The sequence below is a fragment of the Microcaecilia unicolor genome, chromosome 8, assembly GCF_901765095.1.
Source record: "Microcaecilia unicolor chromosome 8, aMicUni1.1, whole genome shotgun sequence".
Taxonomy (NCBI): domain Eukaryota; kingdom Metazoa; phylum Chordata; class Amphibia; order Gymnophiona; family Siphonopidae; genus Microcaecilia; species Microcaecilia unicolor.
This window is the reverse complement of record NC_044038.1, coordinates 191,462,351-191,477,236: the sequence shown is the minus strand read 5'-3', so window position 1 is coordinate 191,477,236 and position 14,886 is coordinate 191,462,351. Positions and strand designations below refer to the sequence as shown.

The 14,886-nt window shown below is 45.9% G+C and overlaps 1 protein-coding gene across 1 annotated transcript in view; it reads left to right on the top strand.

Moving 5' to 3' along the window:
• Window positions 1-14,886, top strand: part of HM13 (histocompatibility minor 13) — a 98,192-nt gene that overhangs the window by 19,274 nt on the left and 64,032 nt on the right. The gene's annotated exons all lie outside the window — the stretch shown is intronic.

Sequence of the window (14,886 nt, the reverse complement as noted above, 5' to 3'; positions counted from 1 at the left end):
GAGATGATTACATCTGATGGTTATGTACCCTGGGACAGATAGTATGTTCTGATTTGACTTGCTCTTCTAACCAAAATGTTGAATAATATGAGGGAACAAAGGGAAATAGGGGAGGACTGTTAAAAAAAATTTTCAGATGCCGTTCAGTAATGTGTGGAATTCTATTGCAGGAGTCGCCTGGGGTGCCTGTTAAGAGGAAGTTATTGTTATGGTTTAGTACGCTGTACTATCAATAGAACTGTTTAAACATAAATCCTGAAAGGGGGGGGGGGGGGGGGTGAAAATGTTAAAAATGTTGTGGATGTGATTGTTACTTGGTTTGCACTCAGTTTGTATAGTTTACAAGCGGTTTTATACCGTAAGTATTGGTAGTTAATTTTGTGTTTGATCAATAAAATTGTTGAAAATAAAAGCAATGACAATGGAATGGGATTTGCATTGCAAGACATAAGAGGAAAGACTTGCTGACCTGACCTGAACATACCTGAATATACCCAGGAGGAAAGGAGAAATGGGTGATACTTCATACTGGAAAGGTATTAATCCTCAAACAAACCTTTTCCAGAGATGGGAAGGCACTAGAACTGGAGGACATGAATTAAGGTTGAAAGGGGGCAGACTGAGGAATAATGTCAGGAAGTATTTTTTCACGGAGTGGGTGGTAGATACCTGGAATACCCTTCCACATGAGGTGATGGAGATGAAAATGGTAACAAAATTCAAAAATGCGTGGGATAAACACAAAGGAATCCTGTTGAGAAGGAATGGATCTAAAGAAGCGTAACAGAGATTTGAAAGCAACACTGGCAATTGGGAAGCAAAGCCAGTACTGGGCAAACGTTTTTTATAGTCTGCACTCTAATTGTGGCTGGACCGATTCAACTTCAGAAGTTGGAGAATAAGACCAATGCTGGGCAGACTTCTTCGGTCTCTGCCTTAATTGTGGCTGAATACATTTGGTTGGGCAGGAGTGGAGCTTTTCAGGGATTTCGACATTAAATTCTGAAATTTTAGAACAAGAGCAGTGCAGGGCAGCCTTCTACAGTCTGCATGCCTTCTGCCCCTTTCAATAAGCTGCATGCTCTTTAATGTGCCCTCATTTTTTTTTTATTAGTTTTTATTGGGTTTACATTAATGTACATGGGCTATTTTTGCAATTCAAACAGTTGGCTGTAAATATGTTTGTTTTATAACTCTTACAACTGAACCCTTCAATTAGCCCAGTTTTAGCCTCCACCTTTCCATCTGTCGTCACTTTGTTTTTCATTTTGCTTTGTCTCTAGCTGCCTTGTTGTTTTTCTCTTTTAGTCAGTCCTCTTTTCTCTCTCTCCCCTTCCATGTCTTCCTCCTCTGCCCTGCTCACTGTATAAGTTATCAACTGACTATTCAATTAAAGGTTGCAGGCAAGTATATAACTTACTAAGCCTTCAAATAATAAAACACAATATAAAATCAAGTTTATCTATTTTATTTTTCCACATTTATATCTCACTTTAACCAAAATGGGTTACAATCCAACATACATCTCTCTATATAAAATGCACCTCTAACGTTCTAATAAGCCTTCACAAGTCCCAATGTTCTAAATGCATGGTGGTGTAGATCAAAATTTGCCCATGAGTGTTTGCCCCGCCCTCGCGTCAAACGTGATGACATTGAGGGCGGAGCAATGGCACTCAACCAATCGCAGGGGCAGACATCGATATACACCACTACGAGCCAGGCAGGGGGAGGAGTTCGTGTGTTTCCCTACTGCTCTCCCTGCCTACAAAACAACCCACAGAGCCCCCTCCCCCGGACACATCAACCCTCTCGCCACCCGCAGCAGCCAATACTAACGGTGTCCGGCCGCTGCTGCTTCTCCTCTTGAGCAGCAGCGGCCGGTACAAAAACAAAAAAGCAAAAAAAAAAATTTAAAACTGAAACACGGCCCAATAGACAGCCAGCTGGCATTGGTTGTCGTCTCTGCAGCCGCTCCTCCTCTCCCCTGCACGTCACTGCCCCTGGAGGAAGACCCCGGAGGAGCGCACCGACGTCATTGGGGAGAGGAGGAGCGGCTGCAGAGACAACAGCCAATGCCAGCTGCCTGTCTGAGCTGTGTTTCAGGTTAAAAAAAACTTTTTTCACCTTTTTTCTTTTTGTACAGGTCGCTGTTGCACTAGATTCTTTATTTCACAGCGGATGTTGTGTATATATTGCAGGGTGGCTCTGGTGAAGTGTATTAGCTTTTCTGTTCTTTCCATTAACATAAGGATGAGTTTGACCGGGCTACACCTCCCCCCCCCTCCCAATTTTCTCACTCTCTAAGCACACATCTTTGTCTGCTTTGCTCTGCCACTGGCTCTTTGTTTCTGGGCTGTGGGAATACATGGAGGTATAACTTCAGCTCTCAGGGATGCAGTCAGGAGAAAGCATGCATTGAACATGCATGCAGCAGAAATAGAGCAGAAAAACATAAGAAAAAAAATACAGGAAAAACCTTGGAAGGTGCACAGGTATTTGAAATTGCTCAGCACGTTTCGGTGCTGCTTGCGGCCCTTCGTGGAGAGTTTTGCTTCAGTTGCAATGTGTTGCTACTCTCCTCCTCCCCCTTTCCTTGGCCACCGAGCTCAGATGACTGACAATAACCCTGGATCAAGGTGCCTCCTACCCTCCCACACCGATCAGCAGCAGCCCACGAGGGAACATGAGGGTCTGCTTCCGCTGAATATGTGTCCAGGCGAGCACCCGAAGCTGGTCTCACAAGTTAATCACAGCCCAGAAATATGCACATTTTGTTCAAATGTCCTGCTCCGTGCTGAAGGCTGACCTCTCCAGGGTCTCAGAGTACCCCACGGAGGACAGATGCCCCTGGCTATTCTGGTTCTAGAGGATCAAGAATCCACCCGGTTATTATGCCACGAATACTAAAAAAAATGGGAAAATAAAATGAAATAATCCTCAAAAGCACAAAAAAAAAGAAATCCTACACGCAAGGGACATAAGATTTCTTGATGAAATCAAGGACAGCTTCATGGAACAGCTAGTTCAGGAGCCGACAAGAGAAGGAAAAATACTAGACTTAGTCCTTAGTGGTGCTCATGATCTAGTGCAGGGGGTAACGATACGAGGGCCGCTTGATAACAGTGATCATAATATGATCGGTTTTGATATTGGCATTGAAGGAAGTGAAACTAGGAAATCAAGTACGCTAGCGTTTAACTATAGAAAAGGTGATTACGACAAAATGAGAAAAATGGTGAAAAAAAGACTGAAAGGAGCAGCTCGCAGAGTAAAAAACTTGCATCAGGCGTGGATGCTGTTTAAAAACACCATCCTGGAGGTTCAGGACAAATATATTCCACGTATTAGAAAAAAGGGAAAAAAGACTAAACGTCAGCCGGCGTGGCTAAACAGTAAGATAAAGGAAATCATTAGAGCCAAAAAACAATCCTTCAGAAAGTGGAGAAGAGAACCAACTGAAAGTAACAGGATAGATCATAAGGAATGCCAAGCCAAATGCAAAGCGGAGATAAGGAGGGCAAAAAAGGACTTTGAGAAGAAATTAGCGTTGGAAGCAAAAATACATAGTAAACATTTTTTTAGATACATTAAAAGCAGGAAACCGGCCAAAGAGTCGGTTGGGCCGCTGGACGAAAATGGTGTTAAAGGGGCGATCAAGGAGGACAAAGCCGTAGCGGAGAAATTAAATTAATTCTTTGCTTCGGTCTTCACCGAGGAGGATTTGGGGGGGGACACCGGTGCCGGAAAGAATATTTGAAGCGGGGGAGTCGGAGAAACTAAACAAATTCTCTGTAACCTTGGAGGATGTAATGGGTCAGTTCAGCAAGCTGAAGAGTAGTAAATCACCGGGACCTGATGGTATTCATCCCAGAGTATTAATAGAACTAAAAATGAACTTGCGGCGCTACTGTTAGAAATATGCAATCTGTCCCTAAAATCGAGTGTAGTACCGGAAGACTGGAGGGTAGCCAATGTTACTCCGATTTTTAAGAAGGGTTCCAGAGGAGATCCGGGAAATTATAGACCGGTGAGTCTGACGTCGGTGCCGGGCAAGATGGTGGAGGCTATAATTAAGAATAAAATTGCAGAGCATATACAAAAACATGGACTGATGAGACAAAGTCAGCACGGATTTAGTGAAGGGAAGTCTTGCCTCACCAATCTAATGCATTTTTTTGAGGGGGTAAGCAAACATGTGGACAATGGGGAGCCGGTTGATATTGTATATCTGGATTTTCAGAAGGCGTTTGACAAAGTGCCGCACGAAAGACTCCTGAAGAAATTGCAGAGTCATGGAATCGGAGGTAGGGTATTATTATGGATTAAGAACTGGTTGAAAGATAGGAAGCAGAGAGTAGGATTGCGTGGCCAGTATTCTCAGTGGAGGAGGGTAGTTAGTGGGGTCCCGCAGGGGTCTGTGCTGGGTCCGTTGCTTTTTAATGTATTTATAAATGACCTAGAGATGGGAATAACTAGTGAGGTAATTAAATTCGCCGATGACACAAAATTATTCAGGGTCGTCAAGTCGCAGGAGGAATGTGAACGATTACAGGAGGACCTTGCGAGACTGGGAGAATGGGCGTGCAAGTGGCAGATGAAGTTCAATGTTGACAAGTGCAAAGTGATGCATGTGGGTAAGAGGAACCCGAATTATAGCTACGTCTTGCAAGGTTCCGCGTTAGGAGTTACGGATCAAGAAAGGGATCTGGGTGTCGTCGTCGATGATACGCTGAAACCTTCTGCTCAGTGTGCTGCTGCGGCTAGGAAAGCGAATAGAATGTTGGGTGTTATTAGGAAGGGTATGGAGTCCAGGTGTGCGGATGTTATAATGCCGTTGTATCGCTCCATGGTGCGACCGCACCTGGAGTATTGTGTTCAGTACTGGTCTCCGTATCTCAAAAAAGATATAGTAGAATTGGAAAAGGTACAGCGAAGGGCGACGAAAGTGATAGTGGGGATGGGACGACTTTCCTATGAAGAGAGGCTGAGAAGGCTAGGGCTTTTCAGCTTGGAGAAGAGACGGCTGAGGGGAGATATGATAGAAGTGTATAAAATAATGAGTGGAATGGATCGGGTGGATGTGAAGCGACTGTTCACGCTATCCAAAAATACTAGGACTAGAGGGCATGAGTTGAAGCTACAGTGTGGTAAATTTAAAACGAATCGGAGAAAATGTTTCTTCACCCAACGTGTAATTAGACTCTGGAATTCGTTGCCGGAGAACGTGGTACGGGCGGTTAGCTTGACGGAGTTTAAAAAGGGGTTAGATAGATTCCTAAAGGACAAGTCCATAGACCGCTATTAAATGGACTTGGAAAAATTCCGCATTTTTAGGTATAACTTGTCTGGAATGTTTTTACGTTTGGGGAGCGTGCCAGGTGCCCTTGACCTGGATTGGCCACTGTTGGTGACAGGATGCTGGGCTACATGGACCTTTGGTCTTTCCCAGTATGGCACTACTTATGTACTTATGTACTTATGATATTCCAGAATGCCTCCTATAGATAGGCTGGTCATCTGGGATCTGCAGCTAAGCGTGTGACAGGTACTAAAGAACGCCACGATTTCCATTAACCCTTTCTCAGCAGAACAGGGATGACTGTAGCACTGCAAAGCACAGGAGAGCCCAACATGGCAGGAAAAGAGCAGAGCTAGGAGGGAAAAATCATTTTGCTGCAAAATCTAATGAAGCCTTTCTGAAGGATTAACTTTTCTTGCAACCTTTTTTACATGATACACTGAAGTGTTCTTTTACATCTACTCCCCTCTCTTTGGCTACAGTTTGCATTTTAGCGCACGTGCTATCCAACTTTTCTTTTTACAGTAAATGTTTTGCTAACTTAAATAATTTTGCAAACTGCAAGATTGCGGTTATGAAATAATTTCCTGACAGAAATGTGTTGCAAAAGTTATGCAAACTTTAAACACTCAGACATTTAGACTAGAGAGTTGCACGGGGACAGAAATCTTACCCATCCCCGCCCGTCCCCGCTGGAATCTTACCCGTCCCCACCCATCCCCACTGGAATCTTACCCATCCCCACCCATCCCCGCAAAAATTTAAACCATCCCAACCCGTCCCCACCCGTCCCCGCAAGAATTTAACCCATCCCCACCCATCCCCGTAAGAATTTAATAGTACATAAAAGAAAGTTCCAGTCAGCTCCCTCAGTCTCTCTCTGGATTTGAGCCATAGCACTGTAGGCAAGGAAGGAACGGAAGTTGGAACTTGGAACACTCTGGTGCGCACATGTAAGATTTGTCTCTGATTCACTGGCAGTGTGTGCTGAGAGGTCGCCACATGCACGCGCCAGTAGGTCAGGTGACATCTGATTCTCGTGCCTGTGTCAGAGCTGAGGTCTGTGCACCAGCCTGGGAGCAAAGAGGATTAATAGTAACATAGTAAGTGACAGCAAATAGACCTGAACGGTCCATCCACTCTGCCCAATAGTCACACTCATGATCAATTCATCATTAAATCAACGAGTGTGATATTATATACTTGATTATGGTCTTTCTTTCGTGTTTCTGGAACAAAGACCACAGAAGTCTATCTGGCCCCATCCTTATGTTCCAACTGCTGGAGTTGCCATCGAAGCCCACTCCAGCCTATTCATGTTCTCATTTGTGGGACACAGACCATAAAAGTCTGTCCAGCACTGTCCTCATGTTCCAGCCACTGAAGTTGCTGTCTAAGCCCTTTCCAGCCCATCCTACACCAGATTGCCATGTATGAGACACAGACCATACAAGTCTGCCAGGTATCAGCTCTAGTTCATCACAGCCAGAGTCGCCATCTAAGCGTCACTTGACACATCCACACACATGCAGCCATTTAAGGTTAGGTTTTTTATAACTTCCATTTTCTAATTAGAGATCCTCTGTGTTCATCCCGCGCCTTTTTGAATTCCGTCATCATTTGTGACTCTACCACCTCCTTAATGGAAGACTTTCCACATTTATGCTGTTAAAGCAAGGAGGAAGAGGAGGAGGAGGAGGAGACAGTACTCAAAGAAATTGGTGTTCGGTAGATGAGAGGCTGGTGCAGGTGGAGCTTACAATTCCACGAGAAGCCCACAGAACTGGTTCCATCCCCGCGGGAACCCCGCAGGAACTGACTCCGTCCCCGCGGGAACCCCGCAGAACAGCTTCCATCCCCGCGGGAACCCCGCAGGAACTGCCTCCGTCCCTGCGGGAATCCCGCGGGTTCCGCGGGATTCCCGCGGGGACGGAAGCCGTGCAGCTCTCTAATTTAGACTTCTTGAGCAAGGAGCTCTTTCAAACCTTGGACTGTGAGAATGTCTGCTGTGTATATTATTAACTCTCTGTTTCACTCCTGGTCTCACACACTCGCTTGGACTCACAGACAGTCTGTGTATTGCACACATACTCACACACACTCTCTGTCAGACACACTCTCTGTCACACACACACACTCGCACATTCACACTCTCACACCCACTCTCTCAAGCAAACACACTCACAGGAAAACCTTGCTAGTGTCCGTTTCATTTGTCCCTGAAACGGGCCTTATTTACTAGTAATTAATAATTCAAGTACAAATATGTGAACTTTGGTTTATGCTTGCATTGGCCATGTTTGTAGCTTTAAGAGTTAGCGGTTCCTGTGAGTGGAAAAAAAAATTTTTTTTTGGGGGGGGGGGGGGGAAGGAAAGAGTAAGCTGGGGGAGAGGGAGGGGAGGGGTGTAAACTGAAAAGTGAAGTTGAATAGAAGTGGAAGTTGTGTTTATAAACAAATGTATATTGCTAATGTTGAAAAGTTTAAACATGTTTTAAGGTTATGCTTCATCAATAAAAATCATTTGAAACCTAATTCAAGTACATAAAAACCACAACAGTCACCATCTGATTCTTCATACTTAAGTAAAATTGAACAGAGTATCATCCCTTCACAAAATCATAGACATCTGGATTTACTACTGGATAATCCCACCCAACCCAACCCACCGTGTCTTTAAGGATTGTGTGTGATAGGTTGATTGGACTTAGAGCTCCACAGACTCTTATTTTCTTTCTTTTTTGTAGTAATGTTTACTCTTCCTTTATGAGGAACTAATTTTGAGTTTCTAAATAGGGTTAGGCATCAGAACATATATTCGGTGGTGTGGAATTCTGATGCAGAGAATTATCTTTAGGTGACAAGGTGTGGCTTAAGTGTTCTGGATACATATCAGATTTAATGATGTGTATCAAGCCTCAACAGATTTTCACTGAATCAAGGAGCCAGCCCAGCACCAAAACTTGAGTGCTGGAGCTGAAACCTCTTTTATTACTTCTCCACCCCATGTCCACTGTTGCCCACAATGAAGTACCATGGGGAAAGGGGAGATCACCAGCTGCTGCTTTAGCAACTGATTTATTAAGGGTGTTTTCTTGTTCTGTGTTCATAAGCAACAAAAGTTTAGTACATCAGTCTCTTAAAGTACCGCTGCACATCATTATCAGAAATCTGCAGTCTCCTTTCTGGAAGCTATGGACAATCTCTCCCGCCGGGTGCCTTCATCAGGTAGACGTTTTTTCCGGGGAAGAAGGAATGCTCCCTATGCCTACAATAGGCGTAGGTACAATCCTCCTTCCCGACAGCCTTCTCAGGCTCAGCCCCAGCGCGCTCGTTCTTGTCAACAGCGTGCGCCCAGACAGGCCCCGGCAGCTCCCCAGCAAAAGCAAGGGACGGGCTTTTGACTGGCTCCAGCTGAGCATAGCCGCTATCAAAGTGTCCGTGCCGGACGATCTACCGGTCGGAGGGAGGTTAAAATTTTTTCACCAAAGGTAGCCTCTTGTAACCTCCGATCGGTGGGTTCTTCAAATAGTCCAGTTAGGATTCTCCGCAATTTGATCTCCAAACCTCCAAATTGCCCACTGGGATCTCAGTCCTTCAGCTTCCACCACAGGCAGGTACTTGCAGAGGAACTCTCCGCCCTTCTCAGCGCCAATGCGGTCGAGCCTGTTCCACCAGGGCAAGAAGGGCTGGGATTCTATTCCAGGTACTTCCTTGTGCAAAAGAAAACAGGGGGGATGCGTCCCATCCTAGACCTAAGGGCCCTGAACAAATACCTGCTCCAAGAAAAGTTCAGGATGGTTTCCCTGGGCACCCTTCTCCCCATGATTCTGCAAAACAATTGGCTATGCTCTCTGGACTTAAAGGATGCTTATACACACATCCCGATACTTCCAGCTCACAGGAGGTATCTTCAATTCCGTCTGGGAGCACAGCACTTCCAGTATTGTGTGCTGCCCTTTGGTCTTTACAAAATGCCTGGCAGTAGTTGCAGTGTCGCTACGCAGACTTGGGAGTGCATGTGTTCCCTTATCTCGACGATTGGCTGGTGAAGAACACCTCGGAGGCAGGATCTCTACAGTCCATGCAGATGACTATTCAACTGCTGGAGCTACTCGGGTTTGTAATAAATTACCCCAAGTCCCATCTTCTCCCTGTTCAAAGACTGGAATTTATTGGAGCTCTGTTGGATTCACAGAGGGCTCGCGCCTATCTCCCCGAGACAAGAGCAGACAATCTTCTGTCTCTAGTTTCCATGGCCAGAGCGTCTCAGCGGATCACAGCTCGGCAGATGTTGAGACTTCTAGGCCATATGGCCTCCACAGTTCATGTACCACCCATGGCCCGTCTTCATATGAGATCTGCTTAATGGACCCTAGCTTCCCAGTGGTATCAGGCTGCCGGGAATCTAGAGGATGTGATCCAGCTGTCCACCGAATTTCAGAATTCCCTTCAGTGGTGGACAATTCGATCCAATTTGACCTCGGGACGTCCTTTTCAAATTCCTCGGCCTCACAAAGTGCTGACAACGGATGCATCCCTCCTAGGATGGGGCGCTCATGTAGATGGGCTTCACACTCAAGGAGTTTGGTCCCTCCAGGAAAAGGGTCTTTAGATCAGTCTCCTGGAGTTGCGAGTGGTCTGGAACACTCTAAAGGCTTTCAGAGATCGGCTGCCCTATCAAAATTATCCAAATTCAGACAGACAATCAGGTTGCGATGTACTACATCAACAAGCAGGGGGGCACTGGATCTTGCCCCCTATCGGGAAGCCGTCAGCATGTGGCTGTGTGCTCGCCGTTGCGGCATGTTTCTCCAGGCCACATACCTGGCAGGCGTAAACAACAGTCTGGCCGACAGGTTGAGCAGGATAATGCAACCTCACGAGTGGTCGCTCAATTCGTACGTTCTACGCCAGATCTTCCAAGCGTGGGGCACCCCCTCAGTGGATCTTTTTGACACTCAGGTCAATCACAAACTCCCTCAGTTCTGTTCCAGACTTCAGGCCCATGACAGACTAGCGTCGGATGCTTTTCTCCTTCATTGGGGGAAGGGCCTTCTGTACGCATATCCTCCCATACCTCTGGTGGTGAAGACTGCTGAAATTCAAGCAAGACTGCGGAACCATGATTCTGATTGCTCCTTTTTGGCCGCGTCAGATTTGGTTCCCTCTTATTCTGGAGTTGTCCTCCGAAGAACCATGGAAATTGGACTGCTTTCCAACCCTCATTACTCAGAACAAGCGGGCGCTTCTGCATCCCAACCTCCAGTCTCTGGCTTTCATGGCCTGGATGTTGAGAGCGTAGACTTCTTCTCCTTGGGTCTTTCTGAGGGTGTCTCCCGAGTCTTGCTTGCTTCCAGGAAAAATTCCACGAAGAGGTGTTACTCTTTTAAATGGAGGAGGTTTGTCGTCTGGTGTGACAGCAAGGCCCTAGGTCCTCTTTCTTGTCCTACAAGACCCTGCTTGAATACCTTCTACACTTGTCAGAGTCTGGTCTCAAGACCAACTCCGCGATTAGTGCTTATCACTGTGTAGAGGGTAAGCCTATCTCTGGACAGCCTCTAGTTCGCTTCATGAGAGGTTTGCTTTTGTCAAAGCTCCCTGTCAAACCTCCGCCAGTGTCATGGGATCTCAATGTCATTCTCACCCAGCTGATGAAACCTCCTTTTGAGCCACTGAATTCCTGCCATCTGAAGTACTTGACCTGGAAGGTCATTTTTTTGGTGGCTGTTACTTCAGCTTGTAGAGTCAGTGAGCTTCAAGCCTTAGTAGTGCATGCTCCTTATCTCAAATTTCATCATAACAGAGTAGTCCTCTGCACACACCCTAAGTTCTTTCCGAAGGTGGTGTCAGAGTTCCATCTGAACCAATCAATTGTCTTGCCAACATTTTTTTCCCGTCCTCATACCCGTCCTGCTGAACATCAGTTGCACACATTGGACTGCAAAAGAGCATTGGCCTTCTATGTGGAGCGGACAAGCCCCTTCAGACAGTCCGCCCAAATGTTTGTTTCCTTTGATCCCAGCAGAAGGGGAGTCGCAGTCGGGAAATGCACCATCTCCAATTGGCTAACAGATTGCATTTCCTTCACTTATGCCCAAGCTGGGCTGACTCTTGAGGGTCATATCACAGCTCATAGTGTTAGAGCCATGGCAGCGTCGGTGGCCCACTTGAAGTCAGCCACTACAGAAGAGATTTGCAAGGCTGCGACGTGGTCATCAGTCCACACATTCACATCTTGCTACTGCCTTCAGCAGGATACCTGACGCAACAGTTGTTTTGGGCAGTCGATGCTGCAGAATCTGTTCGGGGTTTAGAATCCAACTCCACCCCCCTAGACCCATTTTTATTCTGTTCCAGGCTGCACTCTCAGTTAGATGTTCTGTTTCTTAGGTCAATTCTTGTTATGTTCTCGCCGTTGCGAGGCCCAATTGTTGTTTTGAGTGAGCCTGGGTGCTAGGGATACCCCATCAGTGAGAACAAGCAGCCTGCTTGTCCTTGGAGAAAGCAAAGATACATACCTGTAGCAGGTATTCTCCGAGGACAGCAGGCTGATTTTTCTCACAAACCCGCCCGCCTCCCCTTTGGAGTTGTCCTTTTTCTTTGTTATTGCTTTATAATTTAAAGCGGGACTCTTGCGCAATGGGCGGGAAGATGGCTGCGCATGCGCGGTGCATGCGCCCACAAGCTCGAAGGCTCTAGCAAACTTTTTGTTGCTAGGAAGATTTCCGTTCCTGGGGCTGCCGTGGACGTCGCCCATCAGTGAGAACAATCAGCCTGCTGTCCTTGGAGAATACCTGCTACAGGTATGTATCTTCACTTTAGACTGGGATAGAAGCAATATCACCCACAGACCTGGCATCCAACCCCTCTCCAGCAGAAATATCCACAAACCTGGCCATCCCCCCATCATCACCACAAATATCACCCACTCCTGGCAACCCACCCCACTAGCAGAAGAATCTCCCACAAACATAGCATCTCCACCACCACCTCCAAAAAATGTCACCCACAAACCTGGCATCCCTTCCCCTTCACCACCACAAATGCGACACACTGACTGTCCCCCACCACCATAAGTACCGCCTGGCATCTCATCCCCACCATGAATATTAATCATAGGCCTACCTTCTCCATCCACAGATCAAGCATCTCAACCACAAATACCACCCATAATGTAACCCTATGGGTTAAAGTTTAAAAGATTACCTGGCTCCTTCTGGATCTGGTGTGGAGACAGTGAGCAGTGCAGAGGCTCCTGCTGGGCTTGTGCTGTGTATGACATAGTTAGAGTTCCAAATGTTACTGTTAGGCAGTTGGGAGGTGAGTGAGATGTTGAGCAGTCCTGTATTAATGATCTGGACTCAGCTGTCATAGGAAATCTGTGTTAAAACAGATCTGGGAGTATTTTGAGGGACCTGAGTGAGTGTGAAGTGAATGGATAAGTAATTAAATAAAAAAAAAAAACCTGCCGCGTTTTAGAGGCTTTAGAGAGGACTGGGCTGTGAGAGTTTGGAGAAACAAAAATGAATTGACAATAAATCCTGTCAGTGTATTAATGTTGCTGATGAACTGGTAAGCCGAGATTTTTTTATAAAGTGGCATATTCATATATTTAGCACAAGTGCTGACTAATTGTATACCAACCTTCTATCAAGTCGAAATTGATTTGAGAAGAAGATTTTAAAGGGGAAAAGCCTCCTTGGAATTGTGAATAAACAATTATTTCAAAGAGAAATATTATTACTCTATTTAAGGGGCGGTATATAAGCCATACGGCTGGAAGTTAAATTAATGGTAGGGAATAGTATGCTTCCAGTGTTTAAACTCACACTCATTCTATTGTAAACTAGCCGTTAAGCCCATAAAAACTGGCGAGTATTGCAGCCCTCCTCTCTCCCCTGACCTCACCCCCGTACACCGATCCTCCCCCCCCCCATATCCAGACCCTCCTCTTTCCCTTGGCCTCCCCCCCCCCCATGTCCAGCAACCCTCCTCTGTGCCCAGCTCTCATCCCAAGTTCAGCAACCATGGCCTCTCCCCCCTGCCCTTCCCCCATGTCCAGCTACCCTCATCGCCGCCGCTCCCTCCCCCCTCCGTGCCGAGCCCCCTGCACTGACCTGACAGCGCCCCTCACCTCTGTGTGAAAGCGCTACAGGCAGCAGCAGATCGCTCTGCTGCTGCCTGCAGCGCTTCCACACGGAGGTGAGGGGCGCTGTCAGGTCAGTGCAGGGGGCTCGATACGGAGGGAGCGGCGGCGGGGATGGGGGGGTGAAGGTTATTTCCCATGACGTTCCTTTCCAGGCGGCATTCGACAATTCGACTCCGTTTCCCTCTCTGTTCCACCCTCTGACGTCATGATGTCTTGACACGAGGGTGGGACAGAGAGGGAAGTCTACTGCGCATTTGCAAGTGAGTACGGTCACTTGCCGTTTTTATGTTTGATTAACTGTGGGAGGGGAAGTACAGGGGCACCAGATTATCCTTTGTTTTGTCTGGGGTAGCTAGTCAGGGAAAAACCTATAATCTCTGCAAGCTAAAATTGGTGTGTACTTTATTAGAGCCAATAGTTAGGGTGTAGGGTTTTGCCTTTTTGAGTTAATTAAAGACTAGTGTAGTAGGTATCTGGAGGTGTTCCTGATCCTGGACAGTTTCTTCTTTGGAAGCATCACATAAATACATGGTACCCACCGAAAGAAAGGAGAAGAAAAGAAGATAAGTCAAGAAAGAAGGAAAAAAAATATTCTTTACATGACTGAATGTGCAGTGACTAAGGGTTCTGCAGGGACTAAATTAAGAGAGAAAATAAACATACTTACCGTATCCTGAAGAGGTACCTAGGGAAAGAAACACAAAGAATCAATTCTTGACAATGGACACATATTAAACAGTTCTTTTTATTGCATGCATGTTTAAATTATAAGTTAGGAAAATCTAACTAATACTTATCTGATGTTAGTTGCATCCTTTAGCTGGTAGAGTAATCCTGGGTAGAAACAAAGAAACGAAAGTTAATAGTCACAGTGTTTATTTTTGAGGAGGTTCAAGGTTAATAGAAACAAAGTTTGCACTGGGAAAAGGGAATATAGAAGCTGAAGTGACTAAGTGTTACAATTATTTTGCATAAAGAACAATTTGTGAATGGGAAAGAGTAATACTAGCAGTTAGTGTGCAGGGTATAAATAAATTATTGAATTGCTGGTTGAAATTGAATGTGTTTAATAAAGCTAATGTTTTAAATAAAAAGAAGAAAACTTTTAAATCAATTCCATCTTTATAGTTTTTTTTTGTGTACCTCTTCTCTGCTTCTGGGTGGTGTGTTCGGACCACCTGGTCAGGACTACATTGAAAAACTAAACCAGAACACATCTTAAATTCCATTTGAACCCAGGAGTTGGGGAGGGGTTTACAATAAACTCAGCATTCCCCACCACCACAAATACAACTTACAGACCTGGTATCCCCCCTTCCCAACTACCACCACAAATGCCACCCATAGGCCTGGCATTTCCCTTTGCCTACCTTAAATAACTGAGCACCGCATCCTTTGCTCCCCTCCCCCAATACGTACCTTAGGTCGAGCAT